Here is a 22,627-nt window from a genome sequence, read left to right on the forward strand (position 1 = left end):
TTTAATTAAAGCTTAAAAAGCTTTTAATTAAAACAATAAATCACAGACAGCAGGGTCTATCCAAACTGTCTTGTGGTCCAGGCATATTTTTCCTTTTGTGATCGGATTGACCCACAGGGTAACAAAACAGGTGAAAATGTCTCTCACAATTAATTGATACAGTAGAAATTACCGGACTGTTCCACACGACAAGCCAAGGAGTGTGTCTGAACTAGCACCACTGTGCCCTGCTCGGGGGCACTCGGGGCTGCCGGACCCCCTCAGCCCGTGCCCTTGGCAGCAATTAAGCCTCCGCTGGCTGTTCCGTCTCCCACGCCTTTTCTGCCACTCCAGCCCCAACCTCCCTTGCTCCAGGGCAGGGGCTGGACTCGACTTGCTGGTGTGATGCTGCCACCCGTGCCCCGCAGAGCCCCCAGCCCTGTCCCAGCCGTGCCCATGCAGGACACGCACCAGGCGGGCACTCAGCAGCGAGGAGGCAACTGTGAATGTTGTCTTAGGTCAAAACTCACAGGAATACATCTAGTCTACTAGAATAAGATATACTAAATGCACTAACTTTGGGTAAGATTTTTTTTTTTTTTTTTTGCTCCGAGATTACAAGGACTTCTCAAATTCAATTCTGGGTATTCTAAATGCCCAGAATTTCTAACAGTCAACCAGGTTTTGTGCTTACAGAGCACATTCTAAAAATACACTTGGTCCTCATGTCCTCTCACGCTACAGAACCCTCTTCTACTTCTGTAAAAAAAAAATTATATGTTTTTCCCGCAGGTGGAATATTACAGCCACTAAATTCCCAATTACATCTTCAGTACTGGAAGTGAAAATTTAACCTTCATCCTACTCCTATAGAAATATTATGCTGCATTCATATTTTTAGGGAAATATTTTCAGAAATTTCCAGTTCATTTGTAAATGTACTATTGTGTTTGCAGAAGAAAATTCATTTGGACATGCCAGCGAGCTATGCAAACATGCATTCTTCAAGTTATATGTAGAAATATTTGTTCTACACACAAATTGGGACACACAGAAGTGAAGCTGCTCCAGACACCAAGCAGGGAGGAGGAAACGAGCTGGTGGGAGGTGGTGTTCCTTTCTTCTTCCCGGTCCCAGCAGCGATGCACAGGAGCAGCGCGCAGCACCCAGCGGGCTCAGCTCTCCTGCACACACTGCCCTGCTGCACGAGCCTCCTGGTTCTGAGCAACTTCTTCAGCTGAAGGACAGGTGAGAAGCAAAACTGCAATGATGGCAGGGTGACCTGAAGGAGAAACACAATCGTGCAGTAAAGCCAGCAGCAAACTCAAACCACTTCCTACAACCACCACAGAGTAAAGCAGGGCACTGCTGGCCTGTGCCATGCCATGCCGTGCACGTTTCCTTTCCCTTAAAACCCTTTCCTAAAGGAGAGGATCTTACCTCATGCCTCTTCTCCTGTCTGTTTTGTGGTCTTGATCTCTAACGCATCTCCTTGAGTTTCTTGACTCCCTGTGTTCATTTCTCAGGTAACCAGCCCCAAGGAGGGAACACCTCCTGCTCCCAAACTACCAGGCACGGCGGTGGGAGGCAGGGGGATGCACGATGCCGAGGAGGGGGCTCTCTCAGCACGGCCGCTGTCCTGCAGCTGTGCACTGCCCCGCTCCTCCTTGCTCTGTGTCCCTGAGCAGCTCACTGCACACGCGATCAGAGATCCCAGAGAGACAGTCAGGTCATGGGCAAGCAGGAGAAGGAAACTCATGAACACGAGACCGTGCTGTTGAAAAAGAGAAGTAAGCCAAACACGGCTTCACCTTCTGTAGCTAAGGGGACTCTGGGCCTTTACAGTGTTTCTGAACAAGAGAACAAAGACAATACTTTCAAGTGGTTTAAGTTTGGGGAGAATTGTTTCATCTGAGACCTGAGGGACGGAGAGACGTTGTCAGACCACAGGCTGTAATTAAGCTTGCCATGCTCAGCTCATGAGCTTTCAAGCCTTTCCCTAGAAGAAAGAGAAGGGGAGCAGGAGAGCAGTTGTCAAGAGCAATCTGCGAGCGTCCGTGGTTGTGATGGACGTACTGCAGGAAGGATGCTCAGTGTGGTGGGTGACTGCAAGTACGGCCATCCTGAGCACGAATCTCAGGTGGCTGCAGCAGGGAGGGAGCCTTTACAACTGCCTGCAGTTGAAGATGGGATGGGTGAAATTCTGAGCGTGCAGGACAGGGCAAGCACCGCTGATCCCCGCAGACAGGGGTTGGTGTCAGGCAGAGGCTGGCTCGTAGAGCTGCTCTAAGCGGTGCTGTCAGTGCTGCGCAGTAAGAATCTGTGTTCGTTCACTGCTCCTGACAGCTTGGCTGAATTGCCTCATTGAAACACAAAAGGATAAGCCTAAGCTGTGTGTTCAAACTGCCTGCTTCTGTGCAAACTCGTAGTTTTACCTTCTGCAGATGAGGCACATCTCCCCACTGAAGGCAAGCACACCTTTTCCTAGGCCGTGTTCCCAGACAAAATTTGTCCTGGACACTGGCAGAGGTTTCCCTGGCTGCTCGGCAGGTGTCGAACATGAGCTTGAGCCGAGCACACCGTGTCTGACCTGTCCCTGTCCCCACATCTCCTCACCACAGCCCAGGGGCTGCAGAAGAGGAGCCCCACGGGTCTGGCTGAATCAAGCAGGACTCCTCAGCCTGAGGCAGACCTCCCCGACCTTACAGGATGATTGCCTCCAACCTCAGCACCCCACGAGACAAAACCTCACCTCCAGGGACCGGCACTCTGAGCAGAGTCTTTTGCAGGAGATTCCCAGTGCTCGCACAGTGCTTCCTATGAGGGAATTGGTCTCCGCAGGGCAGACTTTCCGGTTCAATTTAACACATGCCTTTCTAAGTTTTCCAAGAACCTGATTTTGTCTTCAGTGGCAATAACAACCGCATTACCATAATTCCACGTGTGTTTAAAAAATCAGCACACGAGTGCTATGCGTAGTGCAAAAATACTGCTGAACTTAATGAAATGTGCCTCGTTCCCACTTGTGATAAAAACCAGGAGCATTTCCATCTCTGTAAAGGCAAATAAAAATAAAAATTACATCTCTCAGCCAGGAGAGGTGAATGCCTCCATCAGAGTGGAGCAATAAATCCATGGTGGCTATTAATGGCATGCTCCTCACCAGTCTGTTCCCCATGAAGGAGCCAGGAAGGTCTCTCCTGCAGCTGTGGGTGCTTTCGGGACCGAGCCCCGGGAGAAGGAGCAGGGTAAAGAGGTCTGCTGGCTGGCGTGGGTTTGTGCACAGCGACTGATTCTCCAGTGCTTCCCATCCCGCTGCCACGCTGCACCCAGCTGTAATACCTGCTACAGCTCCAATCTGTACCACATGAGCTACAGAACACAGAGTCAAAAAAAACAAAACATGCAGACACTTTCATAAACTGTGCTGTTTATCAGTTATTGGTGTTATCTCTGCTGCCATCAGCTCCTCTGCTCAGAGAGAGGTCAAGAGTCTTTGTCTTAAACGAGGAATTTATTTGCTCTTTCTCTCTAATGTTTACAGTCAGCTTTTTCTTTTTGCATACTCTCTGCAAAGTTAACATTTCTTCCTCAGAACAGTCTGTGAGAAAAAAATCAATGTGTGTAGTTGTTTGGAAAAGAATTAGGCAGGTAATACTTTTTCATCAAGAGCAGAAAAAAAAATATGCTTATTTCATGTAAAGCACAAAAATCAAGAAAGAAAGAAAATGACTTGATAACATCTCAAATCAGAAATGGCAAGCACAGGACTCATACTGAAAACAAATATATATTGGTGGATAGATGATTTTTTTTTCAGTGTCCTGGATTGATAAGATTTAAAAGCTTTTAAGGAATTCAGGGACAATTTCTTCATAGAGAGGTGCGATAAATAAGAAGTATAGCCGTCTTATCTTGACAGGCATAAACTTTCATTACCCTAATTCAGTGCAAGGCATTTAGCTCTTGAAGTTAATCTCACCAGGCTGTATTCATAACGCCCATGGAAGGATGTCTGTTATTTTTACTTTAATGTTCAGTACACTTTTTAATGTATCAAACACATGGAAAATCTATTTCTTCAAGAGCATGAGAGGCAAATAATATTTCTGCAGCAAATAAATGTCATTCAACTGCTGCAAACTATCTCGAGCTGGAGATGGTAGGAGGCAAACTCAGACAGCATACATACATTTTGCCTGTTTCCTTAAAAAGGATAATGAAAGAAAATCTGCAAAGTGCCATTAGCATGACTAAATGTATTTTTAACTACGCAATTGTCTTTTGCAGGGATTTAAATTTCATTTCCACCTGTTACTGAGCAGCTAATAGCTTACTGAAATGCTCAGAATTTGTTTTTTCCTAACTTGCTGTGACAGAAACACTTCTTATCACAGCATCAATTTCTGGAAAGGCATCAGATCTGCTCGGCTACATCAGTGGGATTTTCGCTGTAGTTTTGAAAGGAGCCAGACAGGATCTTGCTGCCCAAGGGGCAGAGCTGCTTCCGAGCACCACGCTGCACAACACCGGGCTGCCCGAGCCACCGGCCGATGCAGGGACAGCCCCATGCTGCCCACGCCGGCTGCTGGGGGTCCCAGAAGGAGCCACCAGTGCCCTGCAGCACCTCCAGCAGCAGCAGGGTGAGGCAGTGCCTGGCTCCAGAACCTCAGCCTGCAGCCCTTGGGATGTCTTGATCTGCTGCCACAGCAATTGGCCACCTCGATTTCTTGTCTCTGCATAAATCCTCCTGAGCTAACTCTTGTTTTTCCTTTCTGCTTTGCTATTTCTGACAGGAAGTTTAGCCTCGGGACGGCTGACTGCATCGTTGGCTGCTGTGGTTTTTATTCAAAATGCTTTTGTTAAATTGTAACCAAAGAAAATGAAGTATGTGAGGCTGTCACGAATGAGTCGAGCCGGCAAGCGAAGCCTGATCACACCGCTACGCATAAGAACATATAATGAACCTTAAAAGGGCTGTTGTGTAGCTCGCTGTGCTGCAAGATGTGTTTCAGCAGCAGTTCTGGATGCTTCCACTTTTAATCTTCTTTTGCTTCCTTATATTTATGTTTCAAAGAATAATGAAATGTGAAAAAAATAAATTTATGGAAAAAAAATATGTAGCTCTATGTATGCAACGAATGAACAAGTATTTTAAAATACTTTTTTTTTTTTTTTCCTAAATTGGAAGTTGTAAAGCAGCACTTTTTGCTTCATGTCTGTCTGTTTTCTACTTGGGTAAATTCTCCACTCAGGTGCAGTACTGTAGAATAGCTACACATATTGCGGTTATCCAGCTATACATGTTGCAGTTATCCACATAGAGAGGGACTTTTCTAATTGCTTTTTCAGCATGTTAAATAGCTGCAAAATGCAGGGCAGCACTGAGCATCTGTCTCAGCACAAACATTCAGAATGGGGCCATTGGGTCAGATGTGCAGAGTCACCCCAAGCCAGCACTTGGACCCCATGCCCGAGGGATGTCCTTCCCCACCCTTGGCAGCTGCTTTTCTCACAGAACGCAGGCCTGAACATTACAGATCCCTGTGCAGATCTCTGACTTCATATTCAGACCTTTCATGAATAAGAAAAAACAACTTTACTGATCTCACGTCTGAATTCCTGTCTCAGTAATGTTTAAACATCCTTGAGTAGTATCTGCTTCGGAAAGTAAAAATGGCTCAGCTGTTTCTTTGTCCAGAGCTAACACTAATGTCTTTTCAATGTATGCTCGCACACAAAATCTAATCTTTGCTGTGGAAGTAAAAACCTTACCTTCCGATGTCATGGTTTTTTTTTTGACAACATTATGAATACAATAAAAGTTCAGTTGTAAGCAATGGCAAAACATTCCTAACCCATAGAAGAAAAGCTGTAACTTCCTATCGCCGCAATGACAGGCACTAAAACTCCACTGTAAAACCTTTCCTTGCTTTCACACCACCTCTTTTACAGCATTAAAAATGTTTTTAAAAAGAGTTGTTGCAGTCTTGTAATACTTGTTGGTGCTGTCAGCCCCATTCTTCATGAGCACAGGATCACAGACATGCCAGGAAGACGAGGCCATAGCAGGGTGTGCAGCAGGCTGCTGTGCCCCATGTGTGCCCCCACTGCTGGCCCGAGGGACACAAGGGGTGGCCAGGAGAAGGGGTTCAGCCCATCGGCATCTCCTGTGGCACCAAGAGCACCTCGAGGCATGGGGGAAACGCTCCTGCATTGTCCTTGGCACTGCTGTGCCAAGTCCTGGTGTACTGACAGTAGTCCCAGCAGCGATGTAGCTATGTTGGAAAGCACGGCCTCTATTCCATGGGCTGTGCCCTTTGCAGGGCACTCATGTTGGGAATATCCACGGTACAAGGGCCTGGCGGGCTGAGCTGGGTGAGCCCTGGGGCACTGCATGGAGCAGCCCTGTGCTGCGGGACAGCGGGAGGCATGCTGCACCATGACTGCACCCAAAGAGCACAGAAAAGCCAGAACCAGCTCAATTTCTTCAGCTAGGCCTGATTTCCTACAAAGGTTAAACAAAAATACCTGCAACTCTTAAGCCCACACCTCTCTTTCAAACTTCTATTGGGGTATGGTGACTTACTAAATTACCTTAGAAATCCAGACTTGACTAAACAGGGCAAAAAAACATGCCACAATCAATGTCGGTGTTATGAAAATACTGTGGTGGTTTTTGTTTGTTTATTTGTTTGGTTTTTGATGAGCTTAACTATATTTGTGCAAAAATCATTTGAATTTTTTTTAATCAACATGTATTCCACCTAACAGTATTCTTGGCTTAATTGTGCATGAATGACATTTTTTTTTTCTGATGTATAATTGAATTTCACAGAAATCCTGGAGCACCTTTTGGCCAGTTTCCATTTTGTAATTGTTTTGCTGTATTGACAACTAGATTAATTTATCCTAACAGTTTCAATACAGTCTGTTTGTGAGGAAGTCCCTGTTGACTTGTGTGGTCCCACAGGTGCTCTCACTAACCAGATTGATCTCTCATTGTGTTTGTATCTTGGACATTATTATAGATGTCTTCTAGCTATGAGCATCTTCTTGATCACTTTAACTTTGTTTTTTAATTCTCAGTGTAACCTTGGCATTGTCGTTTTGGTGTTATAGTATGCAAATAGTACTTCGGTGCAATGAGCTACATGTCACTATTAACCATGGAGAGAGCAAAAAGCAAATATCACTGAAAGATGGGAAAAAAAAAAAAAAAGTTACTGAAGCTAGAAAAAAGGTTTTCTGCTTACTCTTAATTTACCACTACCTTTTTTTTTCCCCCTCAGGAGTAGAAAATTTGTCATGAGTCATTTCTGTAGGATCCATGAATTCAATACGCATGTTACTTGATGTGGAAATAGAGCCCAGTATTCCATCTTTTCAATTTTAACACATTAAATGGCACCAAAGAAGAGAAATCACACTCATCAAGAAATAATATGCAGGGCATTTTATGTAAAGAGTGTGAAAATTCATCAAATTCAAACTCAAATTTTAAAAACATCAACCAGAACAACACAGAAATATCAGTTTTAAATCAGACTTGACATGTTCAATGGCTTCTAAGGGAACTGCTGGAGTCAGTTTCAGAGAAGACCAACTCAATGTCTGATTGTTTGATTATTCCTCAGGGTGATGATGGTGAACAATAACTCCAGCATCCATTTCTTTCTCTTTCAAAAAGTATATTTAATACCACAAGTGGGTCTCTGATTTGGAGAACTCCTCTGAAACACTTTCAATACCACAACTTTTAAAACCTATCTCTATCTGCATCAACTCTACCTGGCACAGATGCCTTTATTGAACTCATGGGGCTTCAGTGATCTGCGTCTCCATAAGTGCTTGCAGTATCTAGTGCCTTATTGGGAAAGATGATATAGACATTTTAATTTACCCCAGGTAGTAATAAAGCTGAAAATAAAAACAAATGACAACAACAACAAAAACCCTGCATGTTTATATGTTTGTTTCTAAACTGCTAACATATTAAAACCAAAACCTTTAAACAAACCATCCAAACAAACCATCCTGATGCTTATCTTGTGATGCAGTATCATAAAGCAAAGATTAGGAACTTGTTATTCTCTGTTTATATGGATTTGCATTTAGATCATTGAAGAGTTCAAGATGGTATAAAAGAAGAGAGGAAGGTTTCTTCATCTCTTTCATTCGTTTACTTCAGTGAATCTGCATATAAATAGTAAATCAGATCTGAACATGTGCTTTCTGGAGTGACATTATTAAAGTCTACTTCCTAATGCTAATTGCTACCATTGACATCAATTTATGATTGCTTGCTTCTGAATTAGACCAAGCAAAAGAACTGTAGCTCCAGATCTTTCTGTACTACATTGTCACACACAGTTGCATACAAAACATGAGTTCCTTTAAGAAAATGCATTTCTCCAAATAGCTACTGGCACAATTGTCATTGTTAAAAAATCTAATTAGCAATGAGAAGAATGCTGGTAAAGGATTGTTGCTTTACTGTTTATGGACGCATTCCTACAAACATCACTGGACCAAGAATGTCCGCTTATCTTACGAGTAGATGCTTTATGTTTTGTGCTTCACATTACACAATGCCAATGTGATTAGCAGCAAGGTATATATAGAAAATAGAGCCACTAAACTATTGTTTTGCTAATGATTAGCGTTCACCAGCAGTCTCTTGTTGCCCCTGACTCTTTCAGGTATATCTCGTAATAACCAACGTACTACAAGAAAAAGCCTTTCAGTCAGTTCAGGGGTGCACTTATCACAGCTTCACAGGCAATGCAAATATATATATACTTCAAGAATTGAAATAGTATTTGTGCCTTTATGTTAGCAAAACAGAGGCAGCAAACATTTGACTATTAATCTGCTTTTCCCTTCCCCTGAACAAAGGCTGAGATAAAGTGTGTGGCTCAGTTTAATTTAATATGCAAATCTTTTTTTTTTTTTCCTTTCCTACAATAACAGTAGTACATTTTATTCTCCCATATAAATCCGCTAGTCTTCTGAAGAGAACCTGAACAAAGCATAATCTGCAGTTTACCTCCAGAAGGACTTCAGAGGGGTCTGCTGGCAGCCAAGCCTCCATGTCCCCAGCAGGCAGCAGCAGGCATTTACCACCCCACGTTTTGGACCATTTCTTCTGGTACCATTCAATTTAGGAAGCAAGAAGTCTCCTCGTTATCCCAATGGAGTTTTAAATGCAGACCTCCTTCACTGAGCTATACATTGGTGCACTGTGGCTCATGCAGGATTTTGATGTCCTGCACTAGCCTCTTACCAGCTATTCATTCTAACCCCCTTCCAAAACAATATACCTTCAGTCTTTGTGACTGTCCAGATTCAGAAAAGAATAACAAAGCTCTTACAGAACTAAAGTACATGGCATAAGAACAAGGTTAAGTCCTGTGGCCATGATCAAAACTACACAAATGGCAAGAAAAGGGCAGCTACTTTGTTTATCAGCACAGATTTCCCTGAAAGAAAATTGATGTCATAATGACTAGTGAAAATGGTGCTAGAATGTAAAATGTATTTTGCAAACAGCATACATTTCATTTAGTGAAAAATTTACATCCTGCATTCACTTTAAGAGAACTTTAAAGGTGGGTGAACTATTTAGTATTGACACTACCACTGAGAAATTCTAAAATAACTCAGCTTTAAAATGCAGAACTCCAATGTTACAAAATTCCAGCAAATACAACTCTGAAAAGACATTTTAGACATATTTTCGGTGGTGTTTGAAATGAATGCAGAATGAAGATGAAATGATGAATTTTAATATCAGAACTTATTCCATTAAAAATATATATCTTGTGCCTCTATTATCTGCCTTCCTGATGCATGAAGGTGTTACCCACACTACGTGAATTTTTCCTCTAACTATTCGTTGCCACCTACCTGCTCCCACTCCAGCCAGGGAGGACTGGGTTGGTCCCTATGTATACTGGAACAACAACAACAAACAAACAAGCAAAAAAGAATATATTTTTACCTATACACATAGTGCTTTTCTATCTGTTTCTATGTGTGAGTTTTTCTCGTTACACCATTCTGCGTTTGAGAACCCAAGTCCCAAAACACCCTGAAACCCTTTTTCCTCAGCTTCTATCCTGCAGCTGGCTTCATGGCTTTTCCTGCAAACAAAACCTGCTGACATGGGGAAGTCAATTCTGCAAATCCACCTTTTATTTGCCCAGTGCTTCATGTTTTCCAGACAACTCAACTGAGACAATGGGATCCGATTTGCAGAAGTTCCAAGTTGTGAATGGAGTCAATAACTACTTCCTATAGAGAGGAAATAACGTGAAATTAGCAGGGTTCGATTCATTAAGGCAAAGTGTTGCACCTATGGAGGTATTATGGATTCCATCAGTGGAGGAGGATGGCTCTTACGGTGTTCTGAAGGCTGCATTGGGTCACAAAGTGAAGACAAAACAAGCACCCACTGGGGAGCACATCTGGAGGTAAAATCAGGCAGGGAGCGCAGTGCATGGGGTGAGGTTTGTGGGGCACATCATGGGGTGGGAGGATGCCATGCCTCAGGGCATCCACGGGAAGACCCAGAAGTGGTTGGGACTGGACAAAGTCTTGCCTGTGGGGAAAGATGAGCAATCTGGCTGCTTTACCCAGAGAAAAGAGCAGGATCATAGCAGTCTACAAATATGCAAAGGGCTGACACAAAGATGGAAGCAAGCTCCAGTTTCTGCTACCTGGGGAAAGAGCAACACATAATGGATTTAAATTGAAGCAAGGAGCATGGACGTCAGATGTTACAAGAATCTTTCAAGGTAAAAGGGATAGTTAAGCACTTGAATAGATCAACTAGGAAAGCCATGAAATCTCTATCATTAAAGGTTAGGCATTTATCCTACCTGGATATCCTAGAATTTATCCTACCTGGGGCAACGGGATTTACTACATGACTTGATATCCTTTCCAGTATTACTTTTTTTTTTTTTTACAATTTCTATGATTAAATAGGAAAGTAATTAATAGTGCCAGGTTCTCTGAAAAAATAGCTAAGAGGCATGTCAGATTTGGCAAAAATTAATAGATACTTTTGACCTTAATCTTTCTGTACGTTAGTTTTCTATTTACAAATCAGGAATAATGCCCACTCATCTCACAGGAGTGTCAGGAAGAAAATTAATTAACTTTCTGAAGCATGCTTGCATGAGCAGGAGCAGCAGTACTGAAAATCCCATGAAGAAATTAATAATTCTGCCTGCAGAGGAGAGGGTGGGTAGTGTGTGCAAGGGGAGGGCTGGATGGACTAGAGCAACACCAACAGTTTATCTGTCACCGTGTGATTAAAGATTAAAGCAGAACAAATGCACTAAGATGTTAAGTCAAGAATGCGTCTCCCAGACTTCACGGACTTGATTATCCAGCCCTTGAAATATTTCTTTGTAAAAGTACACACACGCAACATGCAGGGCATGTTTTCATTTATAGCTAGTCGAGTTTAGAATTAGAGTGCAGCTCTAGCAATTATTTACATAAATATACTGTAGAAACTAGGAGATTCGTCTAAACTTTTACTAATAAGTATCCTGGAGTGCTCTATATTCAAGTTTTTTCATGGACATCAAACTTCCCATATTGACTCTTTGGAGAAGATTCTCTTTCCTGAATGCAAAAACAAACAAACAAACTTATAAACAATGAAAGCTGTAAGTTCAACTTGCCTTGGCTGTTTTGCCTAATTCTAGTGTCTCTTCTGCAAAGGTTTAATTTGTCCATGAACATGAGGGCTTCTGTCAATGCAAGCACTGCAAGGGAAAGTCTCCCTCTGCACAACCCCAAGGTGTAATGCCAAGCAGGCATCTTAGACTCAATTTACTCTACATTAGTTCATTCATTTCTTACCACAAATGGAATTGTATAATGGAGTTATTTATTTTTGGCCAACATTAAAAATAGATATTGCAAAGTGCCAATTCAGCTCCCCAAAGAGCTGAGATCCATTACGATCGCTGGTGGCGTGAGGCACACGATGTCTGCTGCACCCTCACTGAGCACAGCAGAGCAGCACGGGCATTTCTGAGAGAGGAAAATGAGCTTCCCAAAAGCAAACCTCTGCTCATCTGGGGGCAGCAAAGGAATCACTCGGACATGGGATTTGCTGCAGGGCTTGTTCATCCCAGGAAGACTTTGGTGGGGAAGCAATGAAGGTAGCAGAGGAACCCGCCCAGAGATCTCCACCCAGCTGGAGGACATCCCTGCAGACCTGGGGCCTCATCCTGGGCTGATGGGGGAGTGAGAAGAAGTGCTGGCCTCCTGCACAGGTGCCTTCTGGCCTGGGGTCACCAGCAGCACTCGACCTAGCCTGGAAATCCTATCTCAGGTCACAGATGTTTGTTGCTATCCAGCCTGACTGAGTGACTGATGTCTGCACGGGCAATCTGTTGTTCAGACACTGTCCTCTCCGTTCAGGGCAGGGCTTTCCGGTGATTCCCAAGCCACTATCTTTTTTCTTTGTCTTGACATTAATAAATCCTAAAAGTTCAAGTTACATTTCACACTTAGGATCCAAATGGCAAGCGTGCATGGTGACCCCAGGCAGAGATGAAACGTGGTCATTCTGGATAACAGCCTGCTGGCTCCACCAGCCACCCCAGGACACACTTGCCATTCCAGGTCTAAATCATTGCTGTTAATAATAAGGATTTCAGCTTATAAGCATTTTTCATCCAAAGATCACCAACTAGTGTTTACAAACTTCAGTTCAGCCTCAACACACAATAGGGTAGCACAATTTCCTAGCACAATAGTGCAACCAAGGAAAATTGGGCCAGTTTACTTTTTTCTTTTAATTGTTTGAGGAACACATTTTTTCACGACAAGGCAATGAGGCCCTGCCCAGGCTGCCCCAGGAGCTGTGGGTGCCCCATCCCTGGCAGTGCCCAAGGCTGGGCTGGGGGGTTTGGGCAGCCTGCACTGGGGACAGGGGGGAACCATGTGGGCTGTAGGGTAATTTTTTCCCAAATTTATTTCCTTTTAGCATTTATTTTGATAACTCCTGCTGTGGAATTTTGGGGTTCCCAGCACGGGGGTGCTGGGCCTGGCCGTGGGGCTGCCACACAAGAGCAGACCCGTGGGCAGTGAAGGTGCCCAGGCTGTGCACAACTGGCTCCCACATCAGCAAAATAATTCACAGCGAGGTTTCCCAGCTCGCAGCATTTAACTTGCCAGCTGGCTTTGAATGCTCCTGGTAGACATCCTCATCTGCCTTTGAATTTCATGAACTTTGAGACTTTTAGGGAATGCTAAAAAAAATCTTTTTCTGACGAAGCAGCAATGAATCATTGAATAAGAGAGCCAGGAATCCACAGGGGAAGCTTGGACTTGTGGGTTTTGCTGAAGGTGGTTTGAAATGTGTTACTCCTGCTCTGCAATTACAGGATAGCAGACAAGAAGAGCTGACACCTGAGAGGTGCAGGTAGGAAATTCTTCCTTAGGTAAGAGAATATGCTTTTTTTTTTTTTCTTCAGGTCCTAGTATATTTTTTTTTATGTGCAAGACATGAAAACTGCTTTAAAATCTCAATAAATAATTTATTGTGGAATAAAAAGCTTATTAAGTACGCAAGAGGTTCCTAAAAGTCTTGAATGTGTGATTTTGCACAGCTGTTACAAAATAATGGAGGGATGCAGAGAACACGAAAGTGAACTATGGAAACTACAGATAGAAGCAAGGGGAGGTTTTATCAATTTATCTGGCCTGCACGTGGGTCGTGGCTCAGCACTGCAACCAAAGAGACTCCAAAGCAGCTGCGTTTGAGCCAAGGTCACGGCTTGGCCACAGCAGCTAATCCTCCATCATCCACACAGGGGCTGCAAGCTTCCTGGTGGTTTATTTTGGTGCAGGGAATGTGGTTGTTACATGAAAACTGAGACTTTGTGACAGTGAAGAGGTCTGTTTATTTTAAGGAGAAAAAACGAGACTTGATTAGCCTGTGGCTTGCTTCGGCAAAGTCAGCAATGAAAAATGAAATTGTGTTTCAGATTGGATTTATTCCTTTAAAGTTCTTTAACTTTCCTAAGGACTTTCCTAAAGACTAATTTGTTGATTTAGCTTTATTGATTCCATTTTCTGTTATGCTAAACAAAGAAAACACAAACTTGCTCCACAAATTTAAAGAAATCCCCTTGCCTTCAGCTAAACTGCAGAGAAGTGGTGTTTTCCAAGCCCGAGCTGCTGCCAACCCCCTGCCAAGCCTCGCTGCTGCTGGGGCTGCCCAAAACTCCTGACAAGGATTCTCCTCAGCAAGGACAGCAGCATGTGCCCATTGGCACCCAGCAAGCCACAGGACACCAGCACTTTTTGGGTGGATTGTTGAAGGAATCAAGAGCTTTCCAGCATTGGAGAGGGCTGCCCACAGCACCTGTCCTGGGCTGTTTGTGCTGGGGACACCTGGTGGGATGCGGGACCTGTTGTGGTCTAACCTGGCCGTCAGCTCAGCACCACACAGCTGTTCCCTCACCCTCTCCCACAGTGGGATGGGGGAGAGAATCAGAAAGAAAAGAAAAAAAAAAAAAGGCTGTGGGTTGTAATAAAGACAGTTTATTAGGACAGAAAAGAAAGAATAATAATAATTATTATTATAGTAATAATAATATGTACAAAACAAGCGATGCACAGTGCAATGGCTCACCACCCACTGACCAATGCCCGTCCTATCCCTGAGCAGTGGTCCCCCCAAACCCAGCCAGCCACCCCATATGAATTATTCAGCATGACACCACAAGGTATGGAACCCCCTTTAGCCAGTTTGGGTCAGCTGTTCTGGGTCTGTCCTCTCCCAGCTCCTGCTGCACCCCCAGCCTGCCTGCTGGCGGGACAGAGCGAGAAGCTGAAAAGCCCTTGGCTTAGTGTAAGCAGATTTTCGGTCATAGCATTTCAGAAATTAGAAATTTAGCCTGAAAACTGTTCCATAGCAAGGAAAAAAAAAAAAAAAAAAAAAAACCAACATCAACAAAAAAATCTTGGTACCTAGAGCAAATGAACATTTAGAATCCAGCATCTTCTGTTACTCTCTTTTTTCTCTGTTGTTTTCCTTGTCCTTTTAGGACTCTAAATCTGAAAATTGGACTCTGAAAATTGGGTTTGCACAAGCCATTTCAGCCTGTCACATTTGAAAGAAGATTATACCCACACCATCACTCTGGGGAATAGCACCGCCACCCTGCACAGCCACATCTCTCACAGAGCTGCTCGCCCAGCCCACCATGAGCAATTTTAGGAAGTTTTCAGGGGCTGAGCCCTGCTGTGCTGCCCCCATCAGAACTTTGAAGTTTTCAGAGAATGACATCTAAGTTCAAAGTACACAAGCCTTTCTAAAACACAGCTCAAAAGTCACCCTGGGAGCAGGGCCGTACACCCAGTGCCCTCACGGCACGGACAGACAGATGGACGGACAGATAGCCTCTCCCAGCAGGGGCTGGAGCTCAGGGGCCAGGTGAACAGGGCAAGTTCAAGCTACAGCAGTCATCGAAGGGCAGGCTCCAGGTTTCATTAAAGGGAGTTACAGAACCGAACATTGGTGATTCACTGCGTATCGCCACCTCGGTGTTTCATGTTATACTTCCATAGTACAAGGGGTGAATGTATAAATCCATCAGAAAACCTTTGGGAAAACTATGGAGGATATCAAAAGCCTGCTTTGCTGGGGTTTTGGCATACCTCCTCGCGAAGCATCCATCTCAAACCAAGCTCTTACTGCACTGGAGAAGATAGTCAAGCATCTTCCAAGGGCACCGTGATTTATACCTTGCAAAGCCTTATGCCAAAACATCAGTGCTTGAGATCGTACCTCAGCTTTGCAGTGCTTCCTGAGCAGCATAAGTCAGGCAGTAAGACCCAAAAGCATGGACAAAGCTCTCAGAAACTGCTTCCACTGAATAATACAGCCACAGGAGGTCAGGTAACTACGCTGCTCACCCACAGGAGAAAGGCAGCAAAGCAAGAGCCTAACAGGGCAGTTTGCTCAGCCCACAACTCTCAGCCTCCCTGCGGCCCCTGGGAAGTCCCTGAGAAGGCTGGGAAAGGCAGGAGCAGCATCGCAGAAGGGACGAGGTGGGACACAAGGATCCCCCATGGGTTCAGTTCTGCAGTGGGGGCACCAAGGGTGCCCCCCGCCTCTTCGCTCCCATGTGACGCTTACATTAGGGGAACTTCATCCCCTCTTGCTCTGTGTTCACACCCAGCATCCTGAGCCACCCGTGGGCAGCCAAGGCGGCACACCGACACAACACCACTCACCAAGAGCCAAACCCTCGCCCCCGCTGCCCCCCGGGCACCTCCAGCTGTCGGCAGAGCCCCAGGCTCTGGGGGAGCCCCAGCAGCTCCTCCACCACAAGGCTCCTCACCCTGCTGCCCCCACACCACCACCTTCCCCAGGCAGCACGCCCCGCTTCCAGCACCAGAGGCAGCTTTCGGGGCAGCAAAGTGCCAAAATTGGTGATTCTTCGCACAGTTGCCGCGGAATTGCAGAGGCTCGGATGATCCCTCAGACAAATGCTAAACTGCCCACGGAGATTTAACAGTTTTAAGAATGATAGGTGCAGCGAGAAGCTAGCATTATGTTTTATTAAAGCCTGTTGAAAAGTTTATGGGCTTGCTTCTGAATGAGGCTTTTTCTCCCCCTAACTACATCTCATTACTTCTCCTGAACACACTGTCAGTCACTCTCATTGTGTTTGCAGATAGAAAGGGGGCTTTATAGGTCATCTTATTTGTTGGATCACAAATATAACAAAATGCTGCAAATGACTTAAGGCACTTGGACAGCTGAGCAATTAGAATCCCCAAAGCTTCACTAATTAAATAGGAATTTCTTTCGTGCTTTAAGTGGTGGGGTTTGTTTGTTGTTTATTGAAGAAGCTCTTGCCAGAACGCACGTAAAACCCAAAATAGCATGCCTCCATGTTGCAGAGGAGGCTTTTTAAGCCAAAACTTCTGATGGAAAATTTTCCAGCATGTTTTGAGCAGGGAAAAAGAGGGTTGGGCATTGACACCAACCCGACACCCACTGTGCCCCCCTGACCTCCCAAGGCCTGGCCGCTGCAGGGCGGGCAGGTGCCAGCAGCAGCCCCCTGTGTGCAGCCCACAAGCCCCCTGCCCTGACAGCCCCAGCTGGCACGGGGAGCACCTAAGGGCCCCCGGCTGGGTCCCATGTTATCCTGGAGAACACAATGTCTCTGGAATCGCAGATTTTCAAAGCTGTGGATGTTTTCCCTAATTGTATCGTTGGATGGAAACCCACCCTGGTTTTGCAGTGACTGGTGTTTGGCCTTTTTGCATCGTTGCCTTTATAATCCTGTACAATATTTCCTCAAACCCTCCGGAGAACGTCAGCATTTACGTACAAATCACATTATTTCATCTCAATTTGCATGCATCTTTCAGCCAGCCTGGTGTACAGGAGAGCTCCTGTGGTAAACAAAGATATCAAGCCATTAAAATGCAGTAACTAACTTTCAGGAACCATTTGACTAATTCCATGATTTGGGAACTCTTAGGCAGCCACCACAGCAAACTGTGGGGCTAAACGCCATGAATGCTAAATAGTCAGACTTGCTTAGCTTTCCTTCAGAGCACCAGCCTGATTTTGAGTTTGTATGTGTGGTGCTTGTTTGTTCCCTTTATCCTCCATGTGCTTTCCTGCTGGGAAACTGAAAATACGTACACAAATAAGGTTATCTATAATGGACTCCAGTGGGAATGGGAAGCAGAATGAAGAAGCCATAAAGCAGAAATAGCTTTGAAACAGTGATATTTATGATAGAAACGTATCATTTTACTTAACTGGCATTGCCACAGGCACAAAGAACAAGGTTTCTGCCTGCATTTGCCTATCTGGAGCTGCACCTGCTGCCCACCTACTGCAGGGAGGGCACTGACTCCTTCCCCCTCCCCAGCAGCTCTGCACAGGGCTCATGGCAAACGCGGTGAGGGACCCCGGGCACCTTCACCAATGTTGGACAAACACAAAGACAGGCATCAGGCTTCAGTTGTTTGGCTTTCACGTATCTGAAACAGCTATTCATTGAATGAGCATATCTTAAATGTGCACTTGTGTGGTGGGCATGCAGCTCGCAGTAGCACTGGTTGGGTTTTTCTCATCACAACGTGCGCTCATTAAGCGGGATTTGATTTGCTGTACGGACTGTCATTCCCCGCTCTCCTCTTGCAGGAGGCAAGTCGGTGATCCTGCTCTTACCCATCAAAAAACAGGAGGAATTTAAATTGGTTTGCTGAACAGATGCCACCTCAATTCAGCCTCCGGGGACTGGTTATTTCTCTAGATTAATACATTCACCTTAATGCAACGGCGGTTTTGCCTCCGGGGTGAGACTTTCATTGCAAGCTGGAGTGATGTGACAAAAAGGTTAAAAATCCTTAAGCCCCAACTCACGACTACAAACGAGCTTCAATGGGAAATATACATATATTTTTTTTTTCTCCACATAGCAGAGATTTGATTGGAAAACATTTTTCAGTAGAATGCTTCTGGTTTGCTAACCCTTTCTCCCTACCCCATGCACTGATTTTAAGCTCCCAGGAGCAGGCCCCAGGACCATGCAGTCCCATCCTCCTGCCCAGCTCCCACAGCAGGCAGAGTGGAGCCAAGGGGCAAGCAGCTGCACTGCATGCCTGGAGGAGATGCAGGTTGCTGGGGGCTCCCCTGGCCCCACTCTTCCAAATTTAGCTTTTTTGAAGGCAAGTAATTCAACAGCATGGTCTTCAGCAAGGACAGAAAGCATTACCCAGATAAAAGGCTCAGGTATAGATCCTCATTTATGTATGTCAGGCTGGTGTCATTACACATCGCTCAATTCTCAAATTAAAAATGGGTAAAACATCCTTTGTCCCTTCAGACATACCGTACGCTGTTTCAAGGTGATCACTGAATGCTGACAGTAGAGACCAGCTGGCTAGAAATACATGTAGGAGCTCTGGAGGAAGGAACTCAGTAATGCTGCAAAGTATTTCTCGTCAAGATTTTTCCTACAAGTATTTTTTCCATCAGAAAACACTTATTCATCTAAGAGATTTTTTTTTTTTTTTTTTATAGAAACACATCAGCTCAGTGAAGCTTTTCTAAGCAATAACTCTCAAACCCAGGGCAGGATTTCTGGCCAGGCCCTTTGCAGAGCAGCCTTTGGTGCTGTTTTGGAGAGACTAACGGAGCCCATGCTGCGAGTCCGTGCTCTGATCGGCAGCCCCAGGGCCTGAGACCCCCCCAGTTTCCAGGCCCTGCTCCGTGGGGTGCATCCCCTGTCCCCACAGCGTGGCTGTACAACTGCTCAGCACCACCCACCGCTCCCAACACCCAAACAATAACTTTGCCCTCCCGATTTTCCAGCTGGCACAAAAAGGCTGGGGTTTCATTCCCCACCAGAAGAAAATATTACTTGAATCCTTTGGGTTTTGTCACAACAGAAAGCCATTTCTAATTATATTCTATAGGGAAAAAAATAGACCAAGCTGGACAGAGTGTTCACCTGGAGGTGCCAGTTATCTGGTCGATGTCTCTTATTGTCACAGAGGCCTTCAATCTCTTGCAGCAGTTTTATGTCCCATCAGTTCCGTTGCCATCAGTGAAATACCCCATGAACAAGTGAATGGAGAGTGAACCTATGATCAGCCACAATATAGGCAGCTCAAAACTACTCCACATCTGCATTATACTCCTCCAATCCTTTAAAATATTAGCCTTCCAGCAGCATCTCAGACTGTTTTAAAGTTTAGAAGTGCACAATCACCTTGCAGCATGCCGTTACCTGAGCCTGACCTCGGAGCCATCTGTATGTTCAGCACAGTGCAGTGCCTGCCCTGGGAGTTCAACCTTACTGCATGAGCAAACAGCTGCCCGAGACGGCGTCCCCATGCACATCCCTAGTCCTGCCAAATGAGGCACACAGGTTCACGAAGCCCAAATGCTCCAGGACTGCACCACATGCAGTGTCCTGGATATACAGCATGAAAATAAAACCAGGCCTTGCTGATTCACAAAATAAATAAATACATACATACATACATATTTTCCTGGAAGAAAAATTTAAAGTACCCCAGTAAGACACAGATATTAGTGCGGGTAATGCAGCACCACCAGGCTCTGTGCCATGGCAGGGAGCAGCAGAGCTGCTGCTGTGTGCTCACCTTTCCGCAGAGAACACCTGCAGAGCGTGGCAGAGGGGAGCTGCTTCCTCTGAAGACACTCAATTGGTATTTGCTGATGTGGGACATGGAGACACACATCTTGGCATGAGAACTGGAAGAAACCCACAGTGCTTTGTGTCTGGGGCAAAAATATTCCCCCCGAAATCCCCCCTTTCGAGGGGTGCACAAACGTTATGCAGAAGAAATGCACACCTGTACCTCAGGCAGAGAAAATGCTTGAATGTTTGGGAAACAGGTGGGTGAACATGAAATAAGCAGGTTGTTGTTGTTTTATGTTTGTTTGTTTTTGTGTTTTTCAAGTCTAGAATTTCCCCTTCATTCATTTTGCTCTTTCCTAAAAATGCTGCAAAACAGGGAAAAAAATAATACAATAACCTTTTTTTGGTCTGCTTCTGCAAGAAAACTAAACAGATTTCTTTTTGGGCCAGTCTAAGCCAGGATTTAACTTCACTGTCTTTAAAGTTGGAGAGTAAAGGAGAAACAACAATTTAAGCATCTTTTGGCCTTTGGTGGGGTATCAGGACCTGCTCTGGCATGGGTCAGGAGGTTTCTGGGGACACCACAACTCTTTCCTTCCCCCGATGGAAGAACTTTATTTCCAGCTATGCAGAAAGACACACTCAGCAAGGAAATTAATGACCTGCCAGAAATACTGAAAGCAGTACAAACTGAGTATAATGCAAAACAAGGGAGTGCTGACATATTTTGATAATTCAAGATCCACATCTTGCAATAATAATGAATTATTTGAACTTCTGTTGTTGTTGAAGTACCAGCTGCACTTATTTTCATTAAATTGACTTACAATTTTAATAAAACATTGATCATTAATTACATAAAATGCTGGATGTTTATTGGGATCCTATCCTCTTTTCCTTGAGGTTAATAGGCATGGCATTCAATATCAGCCTGAAGCTTTGGCAAGGAATAATCAAGTTTCCAATATCCCATAAGCTCAAATCCTAAAGCACAATGTCAGCTTTTCAACACGCTTTACTTTCTACCAAATTTATTTCTTACTTTTCCTTACTGGAAACAGGGAGCTTCCTTCCAATCAAATAGCCAATATTGTCGAGGGAAAGCACCAGCTGCTGTGACAACCACAGGTTGGATGCCCCATTTTCTAGGGACAACAGCATGGTTTGTGCATGCATGCACCAGCACACGTCTGTAACCCCATTTCCAGTGCAACACCAGCAGGTAGTGAGTCCCTCCTCGCTGCACTCTCATAACTGTGCTGTGCTCTTCAGCTGTCCTACCTGGACTCCCTCACGGTGATACATTCAGCGTCTTATTACTTCTCTTCATCAGTTCCGACTTTCAATAGCATAATATGCAAAGCAGCTATCAAGTACATAGGAGATGTCTTTTTGTAATAAATCTATAATATGAGAATAATGTAGTCTCAGATGGGGAGAGGATATATGCTTAAATGTCAGACATGAGATTTAAAATTCAGAGTCTGCTAAGCTAGATAACATCCTTCACATTTGCATCTGTAAGATAAACAATGAGCTTCATCTCATTTAAGATACATACTCCTGGCCTAACGCCCTGAGTTTCTAGACAGTAGCTCTGTCAGGGAACTGCCCTGTACCCGACCAGCCTGTACCTGAACTGGGGTCGAATTAAACAGAGTTGATGCTGTCTGTATGAAGCTTTTCTGTAAGTATTTGATCTATGCAACTAAATGTATTGTGATAAAAACATCCAAGTAATTAACAATTGCATTACTTTGGATTTCACTGAGATGTTTCATGTGTGTAGCTCAATCTGACTGAACAGGATAAAAGGTTAATACATTTCTATAAAACATTTTTGAAATAGACGAATGTTTCCAAACTATAGAGGTTGGTTTGTCATAATGGGCTCCCAACAGCATTTTGCTTAGTAAAAATAAAATTAAGATTTTCTGTGCAAGAGTTGCTGTTGGGGCCAGCCCTTCCTCATGCTCTGACACAGCCAGAACAGCCCCAGGCACCCAGACAGGGCCTCCCCAGCCTGGCCAGGTGCCTGCTCATCCCCTGCCAACATCTGGGCTTCCAAGAGTAGCTACCAAGAAAAGAAAATGGGGAGAATGGGGGAGTCTTCACACCACAGCCTCAGATGGCTGTATTCTACTCCTGCTTTGGTGAATCAGTAGAGGAATATCTGTCATTAAATAAAAATAATAATAAAATTGCACAACCTTAAATTAAGATCCAATGTTTATGAATATTCACTGTAAATATCATGCCAAAATATGTCTGTGCTCAGATGCCTTTTGTTCACAAAGTCTTGACAATTAAAATGTGCTAATGACATGCAGATTATTACAAATTTATCATGCAGATTTTATGTTGATGAAAGTTTAAATATATACTGAACTATCAGCCACAGACAGGGAGATGCTCATACATTGTGACACTGCAGTAACTGAGACTGAGTTCTGATTTCCTGGCATGCCGCC

The sequence above is a fragment of the Aythya ferina genome (assembly GCF_964211825.1).
Source record: "Aythya ferina genome assembly, chromosome: 7".
NCBI classification, from domain to species: domain Eukaryota; kingdom Metazoa; phylum Chordata; class Aves; order Anseriformes; family Anatidae; genus Aythya; species Aythya ferina.